Raw genomic sequence first — 17748 nt, forward strand, 5'->3', positions numbered from 1 at the left:
TGTTATATGTCTACATCATATTACTAAATTTTGCATTCTTCCAAAACTCCCTTAAATTTCAGATATTACCTCTCCAGAACCCTGTCCTGCTAGGGAAAGATAGGGTAAGGCTTGGGAGTATGGACCAATGTACAACACCCATGCCTAGAGGTGAAGCAATTACAGAAGTCAAAAGTCCTTGCTTCTTCACATGGTGGAATTTTGGTCCATACTTCCAGAAGAGGAAATGATACGGGAAGATTAGGACCTGGAAATTTTATAACCAGGACCCTTTGTTTTTGGTCTCATCACTCAGAAGGAAGATAATCTGGAGAACACTTGAGGAGAAAGTCAATCTCCTTGTTTCCCTTACCCAGAAGGAAAGAAAAAAATGAAGAATGCTGGAGCTAGTAATGGATGTAGGTGTGACATAGGAAGAGAAAGCATAGAACTTAGAAGTCTTTAAAAGATCCCACTTTTTACACCTATGGACATCTAATCATTGATAAGGGGGCCCAAAGGATTAAATGGAAAAAGGAGGCTCTCTTCAATAAATGGTGCTGGGAAAACTGGGTTGAAACATGCAGAAGAATGAAATTGAACCACTTTATCTCACCAGAAACAAAAATCAACTCCAAATGGATCAAAGACCTAGATGTCAGACCAGAAACAATCAAATACTTAGAGGAAAACATTGATAAAACACTTTCCCACCTACACCTCAAGGACATCTTTGATGAATCAAACCCAATTGCACGGAAGACTAAAGCAGAAACAAACCAATGGGACTACATCAAATTGAAAAGCTTCTGCACATCCAAAGAAACTATCACACAAACAAAGAGACCCCTCACAGAATGGGAGAAGATCTTCACATGCCATAGATCAGACAAGAAACTAATCACCAAAATATATAAAGAGCTCAGCAAACTTAGCACCAAAAAAGCAAATGACCCCATCCAAAAATGGGCAGAGGATATGAACAAAACATTCACCTCAGAGGAGATCCAAAAGGCTAACAAACATATAAAAAACTGCTCTAGGTCACTGATTATCAGAGAAATGCAAATTAAGACAACACTAAGATACCACCTCACTCCTGTAAGAATGGCATAAATCAAAAAGGACAGCAGCAACAAATGCTGGAGAGGATGTGGGGATAGAGGAACCCTTTTGCATTGCTGGTGGGAATGTAAATTGGTACAGCCTCTGTGGAGAGCAGTCTGGAAAACTCTCACAAGGCTAGACATGGACCTTCCATATGATCCAGTAAGTCCTCTCCTGGGGTTATACCTCAAGGACTCCATAACACCCAACCAAAAAGAGTTGTGTACTCCTATGTTCATAGCAGCACAATTCCTAATAGCTAAAACATGGAAGCAACCCAGGTGCCCAACAACAGATGAGAGGCTGAGAAAGCTGTGGTATATATACACAATGGAATACTATACAGCTATCAAGAACAATGAACCCACCTTCGCTGACCCATCTAGGACAGAGCTAGAAGGAATTATGTTAAGTGAGCTAAGTCAGAAAGATAAAGATGAGTATGGGATGATCCCACTCATCAACAGAAGTTGAGTAAGAAGATCTGAAAGGGAAACTAAAAGCAGGACCTGATCAAATTGTAAGTAGGGCACCAAAGTAAAAACCCTGTGGTGAGTGGTAGACATGCAGCTTCCTGGGCCAGTGGTGGGTGGGAGGGATGGGTCACAGTGTTTGGGTGGTGGGAATGGTGTTTATGTATACTCCTAGCAAAATGTAGACATATAAATCACTAGTTAATTAATTTGAGAGGGGGAAAATCAATTGTATGTCTCAAAGTTTTTCAAAACACAAACTGAATCTTTTTAATATATAGGCTGTGTATTTGATATGCGGACTCTCTCAAAAGCCTAGACCAAGTAGATCAGAAGCATCGAATAGTACAGCTATATGCGAGATACTGGGTACTGTACAGCAAACCCTAACAAAAGGACTTTTCAAAGTTAACCCAATTACCAAATAATGTGATGATAACATTAACTATCCATTGTCTTTTTGAACCCTAAGACAGCAGGAACTTCACATCTCCACTATAGAGCCCCTACTTCCCCCAGTCCTGGAACCCTTGGATAGGGCCCACTTTCCCGTATGCCTCTCCCAATCCATACCAAATAATATTGCATCTGCCTATCACAACCTAACCAACGCAACGATTGCCACCTCAACATGCTTCACTTCAGACTGTGTCCAGAGACTTCACGTGTGGAATGACAACCCTTCAGCTTCATTACTCGGGTAAGACCTTTCCTTTCATAGTATACTCTAATTCCATCTCAGGTGGTTCACTTTCTAACAAAGTCCCAAAACCTAGATATACACCAGTTTCTGTGAGAGAGAGCATATGTTCACATGTATCCGTAAACTAGTGCAAAATATATACCTGAAAGCAGAAGTACACTAGAGTTTGCAGTGAGTACCTCCCTAACACTTCCTCTCCACTATTCCAAGCTTTGGGTCCATGATTGCTCAACAATTTGTTTGGCTTTGTATGTTAACTCTCTTTTCAGTCACCAGGTTCCAGATGCCATCAGGGTGCCGGCCAGGCTTCCCTGGACTGAAGACCCCACCAATGTGTCCTGGAGCTCTGCTTCCCCAGAGACCCACCCTACTAGGGAAAGAGAGAGGCAGACTGGGAGTATGGACCGACCAGTCAACGCCCATATTCAGTGGGGAAGCAATTACAGAAGCCAGACCTTCTACCTTCTGCAACCCACAATGACCCTGGGTCCATGCTCCCAGAGGGATAGAGAATGGGAAAGCTATCAGGGGAGGGGGTGGGATATGGAGATTGGGTGGTGGAAATTGTGTGGAGTTGTACCCCTTGTACCCTATGGTTTTGTTAATTAATCCTTTCTTAAGTAAAAAAAAAAGATCCCACTTTTTGTCTGAATTACCTGAACATCTTTATATGCATGTATTCATTTTTCTGGATAAAGTTTATAATGCCTAACAATGACCTCTCCAATTCTCTTGGAACATGACCATGATGAACCAGACACTATGGGGAAAAGATGTTTCAGTCTCATTTCCCCAGCAACACCCAGAGAGCAGAAATATGGAAATATCATACCTTAGATATACAGAGTGGCAAAATCTTATGATAATTCATTGACTTTCTAGCTTGATCCTTAGCCTTGATTTTCTAACTCCCAAGGTAATGTATCTTTCATCCAATTAACACTTCATTTCACTATACACTTGAGGCTTTTGCTTCAGAACTCTATTTTGAAACAATTAGTCCTCTACTGAATAAGCTAGTGTAATTATAATTAGATGCGAAACCATGAACAGTGAGATTAAGTCTTTCTGAAAGCTCCCTTAATGCAGTAGGGGTCAGAGCAAAGAGAAACAAACAAAGTGCAGATACAGGCAACTCTCTTTTAAACTATTGGTTGTTTTTAATTATAATGATATTTCTTTCTATCCATTCTCAGCTCAACAGATTTTCTTCACTGCATCCTCCCATACATGAGTACCTCTACCATCTTATTTTAAAATAGTACCATAGATCTTGGTCAAATAAAAACCTGTAAATATCTCTATCTCTACATTTCAGTTTTACCTGAAGACTTGGGATTATCTGTAACGAGCACTGTGGTTTTTCTAAACCTGAGTGATTTTCACATATAAATACAAAAACATGTGTTTCACACTTATGTGGGTATTTTATCTTAATTTTTAATGTTAATTATTTCCAGAGTACCTCTTCAAACTTTAATGTGCCTAAGAGTTTTTACTGGAGACATATTTAAAATAGAGAATTGAGGGTCAGGCGGTAGCACAGCAGGTTGGGCACATGTGTGGCCAAGCACAAGGGCCAGAGTAAGGATGCCTGTTCGCTCCCGACCTGCAGGGGAGTCACTTCACAGGTGGTGAAGCAGGTCTGCAGGTGTCTGTCTTTCTCTCCTCCTCTGTCTTCCCCTCCTCTCTCCATTTCTCTCTGTCCTATCCAACAATGAACGACATCAACAATAACAATAATAACCACAACAAAGCTACAATAAGGGCTACAAAAGGGGGAAAAATGGCCTCCAGGAGCAGTGGATTCATGGTGCAGGCACTGAGCCCCAGCAATAACCCTGGAGGCAAAAAAAATATATATAGAGAGAATTGATCTATAGCCTTGGAGTGAAATGTTTAACTTTGATAATGATCCTGAAATAACTATCATGTTGGTGGTTTTAAAGCACAGTCCTATTTAACAAAGTTATATCCGGATTATGTTAAGTATTAAGATAAGTTTTCATCAAAAATATTATTTTCTAGCTCGATTTTATTTTTATGAATCATCATTGGAAGAGTTGAGACTAAATTGACATAGCATTGCAGCTACAATCTGGTCTTCTAAAAGTGTCTAAACTTTGGAAGTCAGTCTGTTTAGTAGTCTGTGTGAAAAGCTTATTATCTCACTATTTCAGGTTAGTTGTTAATTAGTATTCATTAAGGAAGTACAGACTTGTCACTCATTCTCTTACTCTATTCTGGAATCATCTTCACAGCAAAAAGAAAAAAAAACACAAACAGTAAATTTGTTCATTCAGGTATAGAAATTATTGAAGGTAAGTTCTTTTTTAGCTTTAAATATGCCAATAATTGGCACACAAATATTTCTTTTCTAGGCAGAAAGTAACACCAGTGCGCTGATTTGTAAAGGGTAAGATACTTGACTTTGTTACTTGTCTTTTATAGATGGACATAAAATGATAGCAAGAGAGAGAAATGAGAAATAATTCAAATATCACCTGTAAAATAAAAAGCAAGATAAAAATAAAGTGAAAAAATGAACAAGAAAAGCCAAATGTGAGAATCAATGAAATATAAACATTTGAGTTTCTAGCCCCATGGAACCTACCGAGATGGAACCTACCTATAGGATGTATAGGGATTTGAGGATTTATTACATTTTCCCCATCCTGGAGAAATTTAAAAACTAAAGGGGAAGTAAAATACTTGGATAGTCTCTCTCTCTCTCATCATCTCCATGACTTCACTGCTCTAGGATGAATTTTTTTCACATATAAGAAAGATACACAGAGAGAGAAAGAGAACTTCCACAGGTGTGGCTTTAGAAACAGCAGCTGCTGCGTTTTGCTCTCCCAGATCAACTAGAAATAGAAAAGAGGATCACCTGAGTACACCAAACAGAACTGGGATTACTTTGGGAACCCTCCACACCAGGTTTGAGTACAAACACGTGTAGTTCATGGACTGAGAGGGGCTTAAGGAGAGATCCCTAGGGCTAAAAGCCAGTACCTACTCGGAGCAGCTGGTACCAGTCCAGCAGTTTAACAGTTGACACACCACCTCCGGTCCAAGTTTTATCAACAAAAAGACTGCTGAAAGGAGGATATCACCTAAATCTCACCAGTTTACAGCTGTGAGTCTCCATTGATAGTGCCCCTTAGGGGCTGGAGGGAGAGAAAGGGGAGAGAGAGAGAGAGAGAGAGAGAGAGAAAGGTTAGAGAGAGAGAACAAATAACATCAACAGTTCCCCAAATGCTGTGAGGGCTGGAGGCTCAAACGGGTTGAGCACACAAAACAGGCACCTACCCAGGGAAGTTATCTCACCAGGTTGTTTTTTTAAAAAAAAAAAAAGTTTTCTTTACTGAGTAGGAGAGTACAGGCATAGAACTTAAATTTGGTTTGAAAGATGAAGGATCTGAGAGAAGACATATTTCAAAGTAACCAAGGGGCTTGAGCTGAGGAGAATCTTGTCAACCACTCCATGATGCTAAGAATGACCCTGTACTGACCCTCTCCAAATCATCTCAATCTAACGTCAGTCGTTGTATCAAGTTATAATGAATTCCTGAAAAATTATATCACTGATAAAGTATGAACCCTTAGTACAGAAAGCAAAATTTATTACCACCCAGTCCAGATCTTCACATTTTGAATTTAGAAAAGTAGGTTGCCAAGTGTTTGACTGTTTCAAAATTGAGACAGAATTGATTCCAAAACCCACTTTCCCAGCTTCTCATTCTCTGTACCAAAGTGTTTGCAACCCCCTGAATTGTGCTTCACTCCCACATAGAGTTGGGGTGGAATTGGGAACACAGCTTAACTGTTGTCATGAGGGTCATGTAGAACTATAGCCCTACAATCTTACGATTTTACAAACCATTATTGTCACTAGTAAAAGTTGTCTAAAAATAATTTAAAGAATAAATTGAGAAGAGAAAAAAAATGCAGTGGAAAGAGTAAGAAGAGAAAAAATAGATTTCTAAAACATTCTTCAACATTCCCTCCATTCCCTGCTGAGTCTTAGAAATTAACCAGGCAAGATTGTTGACCTGGTTGTCAGCTTGCATGGCTCTCCAGTGCTGATGGAGTAGGGCTTTATGCACATGATTTCACAACTCCCAAACTTTTTTTAAAAATTCAGATAAAGATGCAAAAAGACCAAAAGAGGAGGAACTCTCCTGTGAGACCATGGTATTCCCATGTGGCATTGGAGCTCAAACCCTTGCCACTCACATGACAAATCATATACCCTATCTGGTGAACACATCCCTTGTGCTACCTAGCCCCTGATAACACCTTTTAATTTTTTTTAATTTATTTCTTTATTGGGTAATTAATGTTTTACATTCAACAGTAAATACAATAGTTTGTACATGTATAATATTCCCCAGTTTCCCATTTAACAATACAACCCCCACTATGTCATCTATCACCCTTCATGGACCTGTATTCTCCCCACCCACCCACCCCAGAGCCTTTTACTTTGGTGTGATATGCCAATTACATTTCAGGTGTTACTTGTGTTTTTCATTTCTGATCTTGTTTTTCAACTTCTGCTTGAGAGTGAGATCATCCCATATTCATCCTTCTGTTTCTGACTTGTTTCACTTAACATGAATTTTTCAATGTCCATCCAAGATCAGCTGAAAATGGCGAAGTCACCATTTCTTATAGCTGAGTAGTATTCCATTGTGTATATATACCACAACTTGCTCAGCCACTCATCTGTTGTTGGACACCTGGGTTGCTTCCAGGTTTTGGCTATTACAAATTTAAATTTTTGGTACTTATTGTTTAAACATCCTTTCAGACTAATGCAGATAAGCTTTAAAAAATGTGGTAACCAAATGTTCTCTTGGACTTGCTTACCACTATGATGATTCTAGAGAGAGGGAGCAGATAAAAATTGGTGGAGTGCTGACTTATACACACTGTGTGGATGTGAGATTATATCCCTGAAATCTTATAGTCTTATAAGACATTGTCAAAGCACTAATAAAAAATGTGATTGGAAAATGTCATTCAAAAAATAATAATTAGGCCTATGTAGAAGAAAAATCTAGTAATTATGAGATATAGGCGACAGATGTATTTTCTGAAATCAGGCTCTGCTTTACAGGGAAGTGCTGTCACTATTATTGCAGTTACAAATACTTAACTATGGAAAATGTAGTAATTTTACCGCTGTATTAATGTAGGATTACTACTGTGGTAGCAGGTAATATTCACTCCACCCTCAATAAAAGATGTCCCAACCTAGGGTCAGCAAAATAGCTCACTCAGATTGTGTGCTGCTTTGCTATGTGCATGATTGAAGTGTTGGTCCAGCCCCCATTGGGAAGGAAGTTTTAGTGTGGTCTCTCTCTCTCTCTCTCTCCCTCTCCCTCTCCCTCTCCCTCTCCCTATCCCTCTCCCTCTCCCTCTCCCCCTCCCCTTCCCTCTTTCCCTCTCCTCCTTCTCTCCCTCTTCCTCTCCCTCTTCCTCTCCCTCTCTCCCTCTCTCCCTCTCCCTCTCTCAAGAAAAATAAAGTTCCAAGCTCCTTTGGTTTTTTCCCTCCAGAGCACTGCTCAGTTCTGATTTTTGGTGGTATGAGGGATTGAACCCAAGACATTAGAAGGTATGGTGGTGGGAATTGTGTAGAGTTGTACCCCTATTATCCTATGGTTTTGTCAGTGTTTCCTTTTTATAAATAAAAATTAAAAAAAAATTTTAAAGAAGGTATAAAATTCTTTGTATAGTTAATTATTAAGCTGTCTCCCCCAACCTCCAACCTAATGTCTTATACCTATCATTGTAATGTCCGATATGTAAAAATGTACTTTACAGGTGTGATTAAGTTAAGGAGTTTGAGAGGAAAGAGTTTCTTGCATTACTCATTCACAAGGGTCCTTCTAAAGAGGAGGAAGAAGTATTAGAAAATAAACAATTGGAAGCATAAGTAATTCAGGTTCATGAAGCATAAGTAATTCAGGTTCATGAAGTATGTGGCTTTAGAAACAGAACACAAGGCAAAGAAATAAGTTGGTCCAAATTTTTCAGAAGGAACACAGCCTGTTGACAACCTGATTTATTTTAGCTCAGTAAAATTTATTTCTGACTCCACAGTTACTAAATAATAATTTTTTTTTGGTTTAAACTAAGTCTAAGTTCATGATAATTTGTTGCAGCAGCAACAGGGAAATTGTACACTACCTGATAGGGTGTGGATGTAGTAAAAAATGCAAAACACTCAGACTGGCACCAGACCATAGTAAGTACTATGTAACATCAAGTGACATTAACATAAATTGGATTGTTTAACTTCCATGCTAAAAAACAAACAAACAAACAAAAAAACACATTTCTTCCTTTTAAACCTATGAATGAATGAACCAGCTAAATCCTGTCTAAAGTTTGTGTATGTTTCCACTCCTTCTGACCTCCAAAAAAGGCTTGATCTTCAGACCTTAAGGCCAATAAACAAAACTCTATTACACTGAAAATAAGTGAAAGAGAAAAAGGCCAAATGGAAGCCATGCAGTGAGAGTCAGCTTCTGTCATAAGTTTTTAATCTCCAACAATCAGCTTCCTAAGCATGTGTACTCCCAAAGAGCAAGAACTCTTACTTCCAGCAACTTGCCTCTTACATAGCTTCCAGATCTCTCGTTATTACAGTCTCTTTATCTCACATTGTTAGGTCATATGTTAAAGCTAATTTCAAGTCTGCTAATAAAACACACGTGGCCCCACCTTCAAGCTCATTCTTTATTAGCTCTGACAAGTAACAGGCATAACAAATAAAGTATTCACAACAGAATGTGGTGGATTGTACCAAAGTTAAGGACTCTGGGGAAGGAGGAGAAATGGTGGGGTGAAGGAACATTGGAGTCCTGGAGTACAATGTGGGAGGGAGCCCTAAGCTGGGGGAATGTCTCTCAGACTCCTGTGACAGGAAGATGAGAGGTTGTGCCTGTGTCAAAAGCTACACGTCAACTATTAACCTCCAAATAATAAATAGAGAAGTAAAATTAAAAATTATGGAAGGACTCGGTCCCAGAGATATTATGTAGTCATTGATCTTTACACTGAAAAAGATAGGAAGTTCTAGAACATTCTAAAATATAAAGCTGTATATTCTCTGTGGTGATGGGCTCTGGTGTGTGCAGTTCCAGACCCAATTTTTTTTCCAATCTTTTCAAATTAGAGAGAGAGGAGAGAGAAATACAGAGAAAATGAGAGACATTACAGCACTACTCCACCATCTGTGGCACTCCCATGCAGTGTCAGTGCTTGAGCTCGGGCAGACATTTTGCATGTGAAGACTCATGACCTATCTCTCAGGTGAGGTAGCTCCCAGTCCCTTAAGGTACCACATTGTTTTGCTGAGAAAGTGTGTGGGATAGGAGGATATTGAGGATTGAAGTAAAGACACTTGTTGAGAGACTATTATGCTGAGGCAGATGGTTTATCATCCAGGTCAATTTGGTTGGAGTGACAGCAAGAAATGTGATATATAATGATGAAAATGAGGAGATGATGTAAATGTATGACCCAATGGAATTTTCTAACTGTGTGGATGGGGAACATATATCGTTTTGGTGAGCTTAATAAGATGGCTGTCAGTAGCACAGACAGGCCAGATGATCATAGTGTATTTGAGAGAGGAAAGGATAAAATGAGTTGGACATTGTAAACAACACATTTGAATAGCTATAGTAGATGGGAAAGTAGAATTGAGAGGAGGGTTTTTTTGTTTGTTTTTACTAAGAATAAATAATAGAAGTTTTCAGGGCAGAGGGGGAAAACTGACGGGAAACAGAAGACACACTAGTCGAAGTAACTAAGAATAAGAGAAAAGATGGGAGCTTCTGCACAACAGAATAGCTGTTCACTTAGGAACATGGATCATGAATCCATAATCCCATAATGACGAAGAGAAGGCACCAAGCATAGGCTGAGGAGCTATAGTTAAATAGAGGTGAGCATGTAGTGGGTTTTGCTGTTTATTTTTGTTTTGGTTTGGTTTTAAAATTCGGCTTCATTTTGTTCTTGTTAACTCATGAAATAGAACACAAGGTTTGCAATAAAGAGTGAGAAAGTGAGGGTAATGAAGGCAGTCATTTATAAAAGCAGATGAGGTTAAGTAATATTCTTCAGGAAGGAAGTGGAAAGGGAGGAAGATAAGGAAAAGGGAAGAAAGAAAAAGAACATAATACTGTATATTCAGATATCCAGGGAGTGACTAAGTGGCTGAGGTTGTATGATGTGGAGGATATAACTGGTGGAGAGGTAGTCAAGGCAGTGGCAGGGCAGAAGACCATGTATGAATATATGGAAATGAGTTAATAGAAATTTTAATAGGAAAATTATTGAAAAATACAGTAAATCAGCTAAAATCTTTTACTACACTATTTGTTTTGAGTTTAAGCCCTTATTTTTGGTTTTGCTGAAAACTCAATCACAATTTCAAAAACGTTTATCTCTTTCCAAGTATAGCTTAGTTTATATTACCCCCCCTAAATAATTAATGGGGGGTCAGGCAGTGGCACACCAGGTTAAGCACACATAGTACTAAGTGAAAGGACCCACATAAGTATCCCAGTTAGAACCCCAGACTCTCGACCTGCAGGGGGTTTGCCTCACAATCAGTGAACCAGGTCTGCTGGTGTCTCTCTGTCTCTCTACTTCTCTATCCCCCCTCCCCTCTCAATTTCTCTCTGTCCTGTCCAATAAAAATGAAAAAAAATGGCAGCCAGTAGCAGTGGATTCATAGTGCTGGCACTGAGCCCCAGCCATAACCCTGCAGCAAAAAAAATCCAATTAATGAGAGTTATGACTAGTCTGTTATTAGTGTCTTAAATAAAATTTTAGGTTATAAAACTTACCCTACAATTAATAAAATTTAACATAGTCACCTGATGATTTCCATCTAAAAAATAATATCTATTGTATAGAAGAAAAAACAGCACTTTCATTTTCTGGATCACAGCTTTAAAAAAAAGAATGTTTCTCTAAAGAAATAGCTGGAAAATAGGTACAGATCTAAAGTGCTGGATTGAATGAATTCAGTAAGTTCAACTGGCAAATGACTAGGCAGAACATGTTTGGAGAAATAATAAAAGCAGTCTAAAATGAAATCCATCATGAACCCATCATTTTACATTGATCAATTAATCTTCAGCAAGATACTAACTGTGACTCACACGCATATTTGGAAGTGAGAAGACATCATCTATAATACCCAGTCTTAATAGAAAACCACAAGATCTATTCTCAGTTGCCCTGGTCATTGATGATGATGGCCATTGATCTGCTCTTGTGGCAAGACAAAGACCTTATGAATTCAGAACACTTTTCTGAAGCAGATTTCTACATGCTATCCCTTCATGCACCTGGAAGATATTAATCACACACTAGCTATTTTTAGCTTTAAATGGTTCAGTCCTCTCCGAATTGGATACTGAAGATAGAATATATAAGATTAGTGAGGGACCCAATTTGATAGTGAAGTGCTGAAACCTAAACAGTGAAACAAGGATCCAATTAGTTTGGGCTATATATCTCAAGTTGAAATGAAAAGCAGGAACCAAATGTAGTATTATTTATTAACATCTAAGCACTCCAGTGACCAACAGAATACATATATATTCTTTGTGAGTGATCTTACTTTAAAACATAGAGGATTTCACACACTTTGGAATCTTTAATTCCTTTTAAAAAATATTTATTTATTTATTCCCTTTTGTTGCCCTTGTTGTTGTACTTATTATTGTTGTCATCATTGTTAGATAGGACAGAGAGAAATGGAGAAAGGAGGGGAAGACAGAGAGAGGGAGAGAAAGCTAGACACCTGCAGACCTGCTTCACTGCCTGTGAATCAACTCCCCTGCAGGTGGAGAGCTGGGGGATTGAACCGGAATCCTTATGCCAGTCCTTGCGCTTTGCACCACATGCGCTTAACCCGCTGCACTACCGCCTGACTCTGAATCTTTAGTTCCTATGCAGCAGTGGTCCTAATTTTGTCTAAAGTAAGGGTTTTTTTTTGTTTGTTTTTTCATCTAATAATTTCTTGTCATCTTTAGGATTTCAGTGCTCTGGACTGACTTTTTCATAAGCGAGTATCAATGAATTCAGAAAGCAAAAGGAGGAAGGAAGAAAAGAATTTTAAAAAAAGAAGAAGAGCAGTGAAAGAGGTTATTTTTTGTTTGTTTGTTTGTTTTTAATTAGCTAGGAGGAGGGAAAAAGGACAGTGGAGAGAAGAGGGAGAGAGAAACAAGTTCCTCTCAAAATGGATAGGATACCCAGTCACCTGGCAATGGAAAAAAACAACAACAGTTAATTTTGGTCAACCTGAAAAAGGAGGAGGGAAAAGGGACACCTGTATATAATAATAACAATAATAAAACAGAGTAAAATACCCTAACAGTCAGTCTGCAGCTTGGACAGCTCTGGATTGGCTGCAGGCAGCCTGAGCAAAGACAGCCAATTGTAAGAAGTATCAAAAAAAAAAAAAAAAAAAACCCTCCAGGTAGTCTTTCCCAGACAGGGATGAGGCTCTGATTGGTAAGGTATTTTGTCACTCAAATAGAGCTCCAACCACTTAAAAAAAAAAAGTTAAACAAAAAGGAAAAGGCTTGGAATGACATCCCTGGTGAGCCAGGAATCTTGGTAAAGAAAATAGCTTAGTGGGAAACCTGCTAGAGGAGCTGTCCAGCCTCTGGGGGCTGGTTCTGGGGTGGTTGAAGGGGTAAGCTCAGAAATAATCAAAATATTTCCTTTCTTTGTCCTCCTGGCCTCTGTTTATCTGCCCAAGAGTGTGTTATGGGATTCTATTATGGTGCCACATTGCCCAGCCCGTGTTCACCCTCCTACAGACAGCCCAGTATCCTATTGTATCCAGACTTTTTTCTGAGAGAGAGGGAGAGGGAGAAGGAAAAACCACAGTATCTAACCCTCCCTCAGTAATGTCGGACCAGGCTCATCCCAGGTTACATGCAGAACAAAGAAGCGTACTATCCACCTATAAACACTCCTGTCTGCACTGGTTTTGAACCCTGCTTTTCCACTGAAACTCTCCTTTCACGAAAGGCTAAGCATATAGTATTCTGAAGGCATTCCTGAAAAATTGAAGGAGAATATGGAAAAATGCTAAGTCAACTACATTGCCTAATTTCCTGTGTGATCCCTAAAAATGTCCTACTATGTACATTCTGGGCTAAGGGGTAATTCTATTTCCTTACATTCTTAAGGCTATGCCATATGAATTTCTTTGGAACAAAGAATTTGAGTGGAGGTTATGTGTGTGTGCTTTGGGTACAAGCATTTAATTGCCATTGCAGACTTTTCAGAAAAGAAGTTATAGAATATATATTCCATGAGATCAAAAAAGATGACATTGTCTCCTTTGCAACAAAATGGATGGATGGAACTGGAGGGGATTATGCTTAGAGAAATAAGAGATTAAAGACAACTATCAATTGGTTTCACTCAGATATAGAATCTGGAGAACTGATAAACATGAACTTGCAAAAACAAATAAAATCAATAGAAGCAAACTGTTTCTAAGCCTTTGTGAAAACTATGGTGGTTATCTTTGGGAGGTGAGGAAAAAGAGCTTTGGTGGTGTGTTCAATGTGTAACTGTACTCTATAATCTTATACTCTTTCATCCCACAACTAATCATAAATAAATAAAATGTATCTGATATTTGGGCATCTCAGTAAAATCAATGTTTCTACCAAAATTTGTTTTTTATGATTTCATATAATATAAGGTTATATTATAGAATTGTATTGCAATAATTTTTATTTGAACTAATGCTGCTTTTCATGAAGTAAAGTATATGTGCATCTGCTAACAGGTAATTTTTTCAAGATTAAATTCAACACATTGAAGATGACTGATTATTTTGCTTTTCTTATTGTCAACTTGTATTTTTAAGTTACTGACATTTGAGGTCAGTTATTACTACATAATAACATAACCTACCCAGACTAGAAAATCTATACCAAGGAAGCTCTAACTTCCCTGTAGATTCAGCATAAAGAAAGAAATACCTTAATTCTTTCATATCAAAAGTAATAGACAATTATATCAGCTGGGAACTTTGTTAGAAGACTTATTGGCATCTTAAGCACTTAGATTAATAAGATATATATATATGTATATATGTATATATATATATATATATCACAGGATAGAACTCAGATCAATTATTTACTAAAAAATGTCCAATACAGTAACTTACAAAAATAAAAAGTCATGCAATAGAATTGTCATTTCATAAATCTTCTCACCTCTACTTGCAAGTCTTTCTTTGAAATGCAATTTCTTTAATGAAATGTCAATTCAGTCTGAGCATAAGAAGATTTCTTCCCTACTTTTTAATTTAGATGTAAAGTAGGATTATTTCTGCTATCTTCTACCATATATATGTTCATAGAATGCCTTCCTCCATTGTTCTCTGCAATAGATCTGGGGTCAGGAAGATAAATGGGCAAGACTGCAAATATTTTCTGATCTTTGTTGTCACTTCTTAATTCATTCATTTTAGCAGGAAAACATTCACAGATAAAGCGTAAAGAAATGAGTTTGTGGGAGTCGGGTAGTAGCGGAGCGGGTTAAGCGCATGTGGCACAAAGCACAAGGAGCCGCTTAAGGATTCTGGTTCGAACCGGCTCCCTACCTGCAGGGGCCTCACTTCACAAGAGAGGTCTGCAGGTATCTATCTTTCTCTCCCTCTCTTTGTCTTCCCCTCCACTCTCCATTTCTCTCTGTCCTATCCAACAACAACGACAACAATAATAACTACTACAACAAGGGCAACAAAAGGGAATAAATAAATGATTTTTTTTAATGAGCTTATTTACAAAAGTAAGCAGTTGGTTGATAATGGAGGTTTATTAGATACTGTCTTAGATATTATTTTCAGGTTTCAAGATGGTGGTGGTTGGGTGGCTGATTGAGAGGCAGAGGTGAAGACCCCTACCAAGTGAAGGAGGCCGAAAATCCCCCCCCACCCCACCCCCGCTTCTCACTGGAATTCCGGAAGAAGCTTTTTTTTTTTTTTAATGAATTGGTAAACTACAAAGATCGTCAACATGGAATGGAGATCAACATCACACAACATCACATGATGGTTCGAGCTGCAGTTTTAAAGATGAAAGACCCAAAACAGATTATCCGGGACATGGAGAGATTGGATGAAATGGAGTTTAACCCAGTGCAACAACCGCAGTTAAATGAGAAAGTGCTGAAAGACAAGGGTAAAAAACTGCGTGAAACTTTTGAACACATTCTATGACTCTATGAAAAAGAGAATCCAGATATTTACAAAGACTTGAGAAAGACAGAAGTAGAATATGAACATAAGAGGGCTCAACTTAGCCAATATTTTGATGCTGTCAAGAATGCTCAGTATGTGGAAGTGGAGAGTATTATTCCTTTGCCACATATGCCACATGCTCCTTTCAACATCTTGATCCAGAACATAACCCCTTCTGGTGCCCAGCTACCCTCCATCCTTAAGAAGACCCCAGCCTATGGACCTCCAAATCGGGCAGTTTCTTCTTGGACGTGGTGTTCCACAATTGCCTCCTGGCAGAAAACCTCCTGGTCCTCCCCCTCCTCAAGTCTTACAGATGTATGGCCATAAAGTAGGTTTTGCCCTAGATCTTCCTTCTCGTAGCCGAAATGAAGACATGTTATACAGTCCTGAACTTGCTTGGCAAGGTCATGATGATGATGTTTCCAGCACCAGTGAAGATGATGGTTATCCTGAGGACATGGATCAGGATAAGCATGATAACAGCACTGATGACAGTGACACTGACAGATCTGATAGAGAAAGTGAAGGGGATGATTTTATGCACCGTGATGATGAGAGAGACACCAATGAAGAGAAAAAGTCAGGTCTAAGTGTAAGATTTGCAGATATGCCTGGAAAATCAAGGAAGAAAAAGAAGAACATCAAGGAACTGACTCTTCTTCACGCCATGATGCTTCGAATGGCAGGCCAGGAAATCCCTGAGGAGGGACTAGAAGTGGAGGAATTTTCAGAGGAGGACGATGAAGATGATTCTGATGACTGATACAGGAAAACAATCACGAGAGTCGGGCTGTAGCGCAGCGGGTTATGTGCAGGTGGCGCAAAGCACAAGGACCAGCATAAGGATCCGGGTTCGAACCCCGGCTCCCCACCTGCAGGGGAGTCGCTTCACAGGCAGTGAAGCAGGTCTGCAAGTGTCTATCTTTCTCTTCTCCTCTCTGTCTTCCCCTCTTCTCTCCATTTCTCTCTGTCTTATCCAATAATGACAACAATAATAACTACAATAATAAAACAACAAGGGCAACAAAAGGGAATAAATAAATAAAATAAATTTTAAAAAATTTTAAAAAAACAATCACAAAAACAACATAAAGAGGAACCTCTTTCTCATGGCACATCCACTTCTTCACAGCAGCAAACCCCTCCACAGTCCATTCCTCCTTCTCAGATACAAGTAACCCCCATGCCTAGACCACCTCTGCTTGGACTACCACCTGCTCCACCTTTACCGCCGCCTGGACCTCCTACAGGCCTTCCTCCTGGACCACCTCCAGGAGCTCCTCCATTCCTGAGACCACTTGAAATGCCAGGATAACGTGGGCCTTTACCTCGACTTTTACCTCCAAGACCACCACCAGTTCGTCCCCCTGGGCCTCCTCCAGGGTCCCCTCCAGGTCTGCCTCCTGGCCCTCCTCCTCAGGGGCCCCCCACTAAGGCTACCTCCCACTGCATCTCCAAGTATCCCTCCACCTCATCCTGTCATGATGCGCCCACCTTTGGTGCCTCTACTTGGACCTGCCTCACCTGGGCTTTTCCCACCAGCTCCCTTGCAGAACCCATGGGTTTTAAGTGCTCCGCCCAACTTGATTCAGCAACCCAAGGCAGATGATACAAGCGCAACTACCATTGACAAGAAAGCCACAGCAACCATCAGTGCCAAGCCACAAATCACCAACCCCAAGGCAGAGATCACTTGATTTGTGCCCACTGCACTGAGGGTGTGCCGGGAAAATAAAGGGGCTAGTGCTGCTCCCCAAAGAAAGTTAGAGGATGATTCTGCTGTGCCTCTTGCCAAAGCAGCCCCCAAGTCTGGTCCTGCTGTTCCTGTGTCAGTACAAACTAAGGATGATGTTTATGAAGCTTTCATGAAAGAGATGGAAGGGCTACTGTGACAGCATTTGGTTCTAGAAAAGGCTTCTTTCATATTAGCAACTCATGGAAAAAGAGGCTCTTATTAAGCTTAAAGAGCTGCTTTCACTGTCAGGGTATTTTTTTAATTTCAGTTTAAGGAATATCCTAACGGTTAACATTGATCAGAAGTTACTACATATAAAAGAGACTATTTAATTCAAAATAGATTGGTTATTGAAGCAGTGCTGCTAATAACATCCATTCTCTGCCATACCACCATTTCCATCCCAATTCTTCCCTTTTTCCAGTTCATTGACAATTCT

At 39.4% G+C, this 17748-nt stretch overlaps 1 pseudogene; it reads left to right on the plus strand.

Annotated features, from left to right (window-relative positions):
* Positions 1-15145: 15145 nt before the first annotated feature.
* LOC103126726 (WW domain-binding protein 11-like) lies at positions 15146-17466 on the plus strand (annotated as a pseudogene).
* The last annotated feature ends 282 nt before the right edge of the window (positions 17467-17748 follow it).

The sequence above is a fragment of the Erinaceus europaeus genome, chromosome 8 (genome assembly GCF_950295315.1).
Source record: "Erinaceus europaeus chromosome 8, mEriEur2.1, whole genome shotgun sequence".
NCBI classification, from domain to species: Eukaryota; Metazoa; Chordata; class Mammalia; order Eulipotyphla; family Erinaceidae; genus Erinaceus; species Erinaceus europaeus.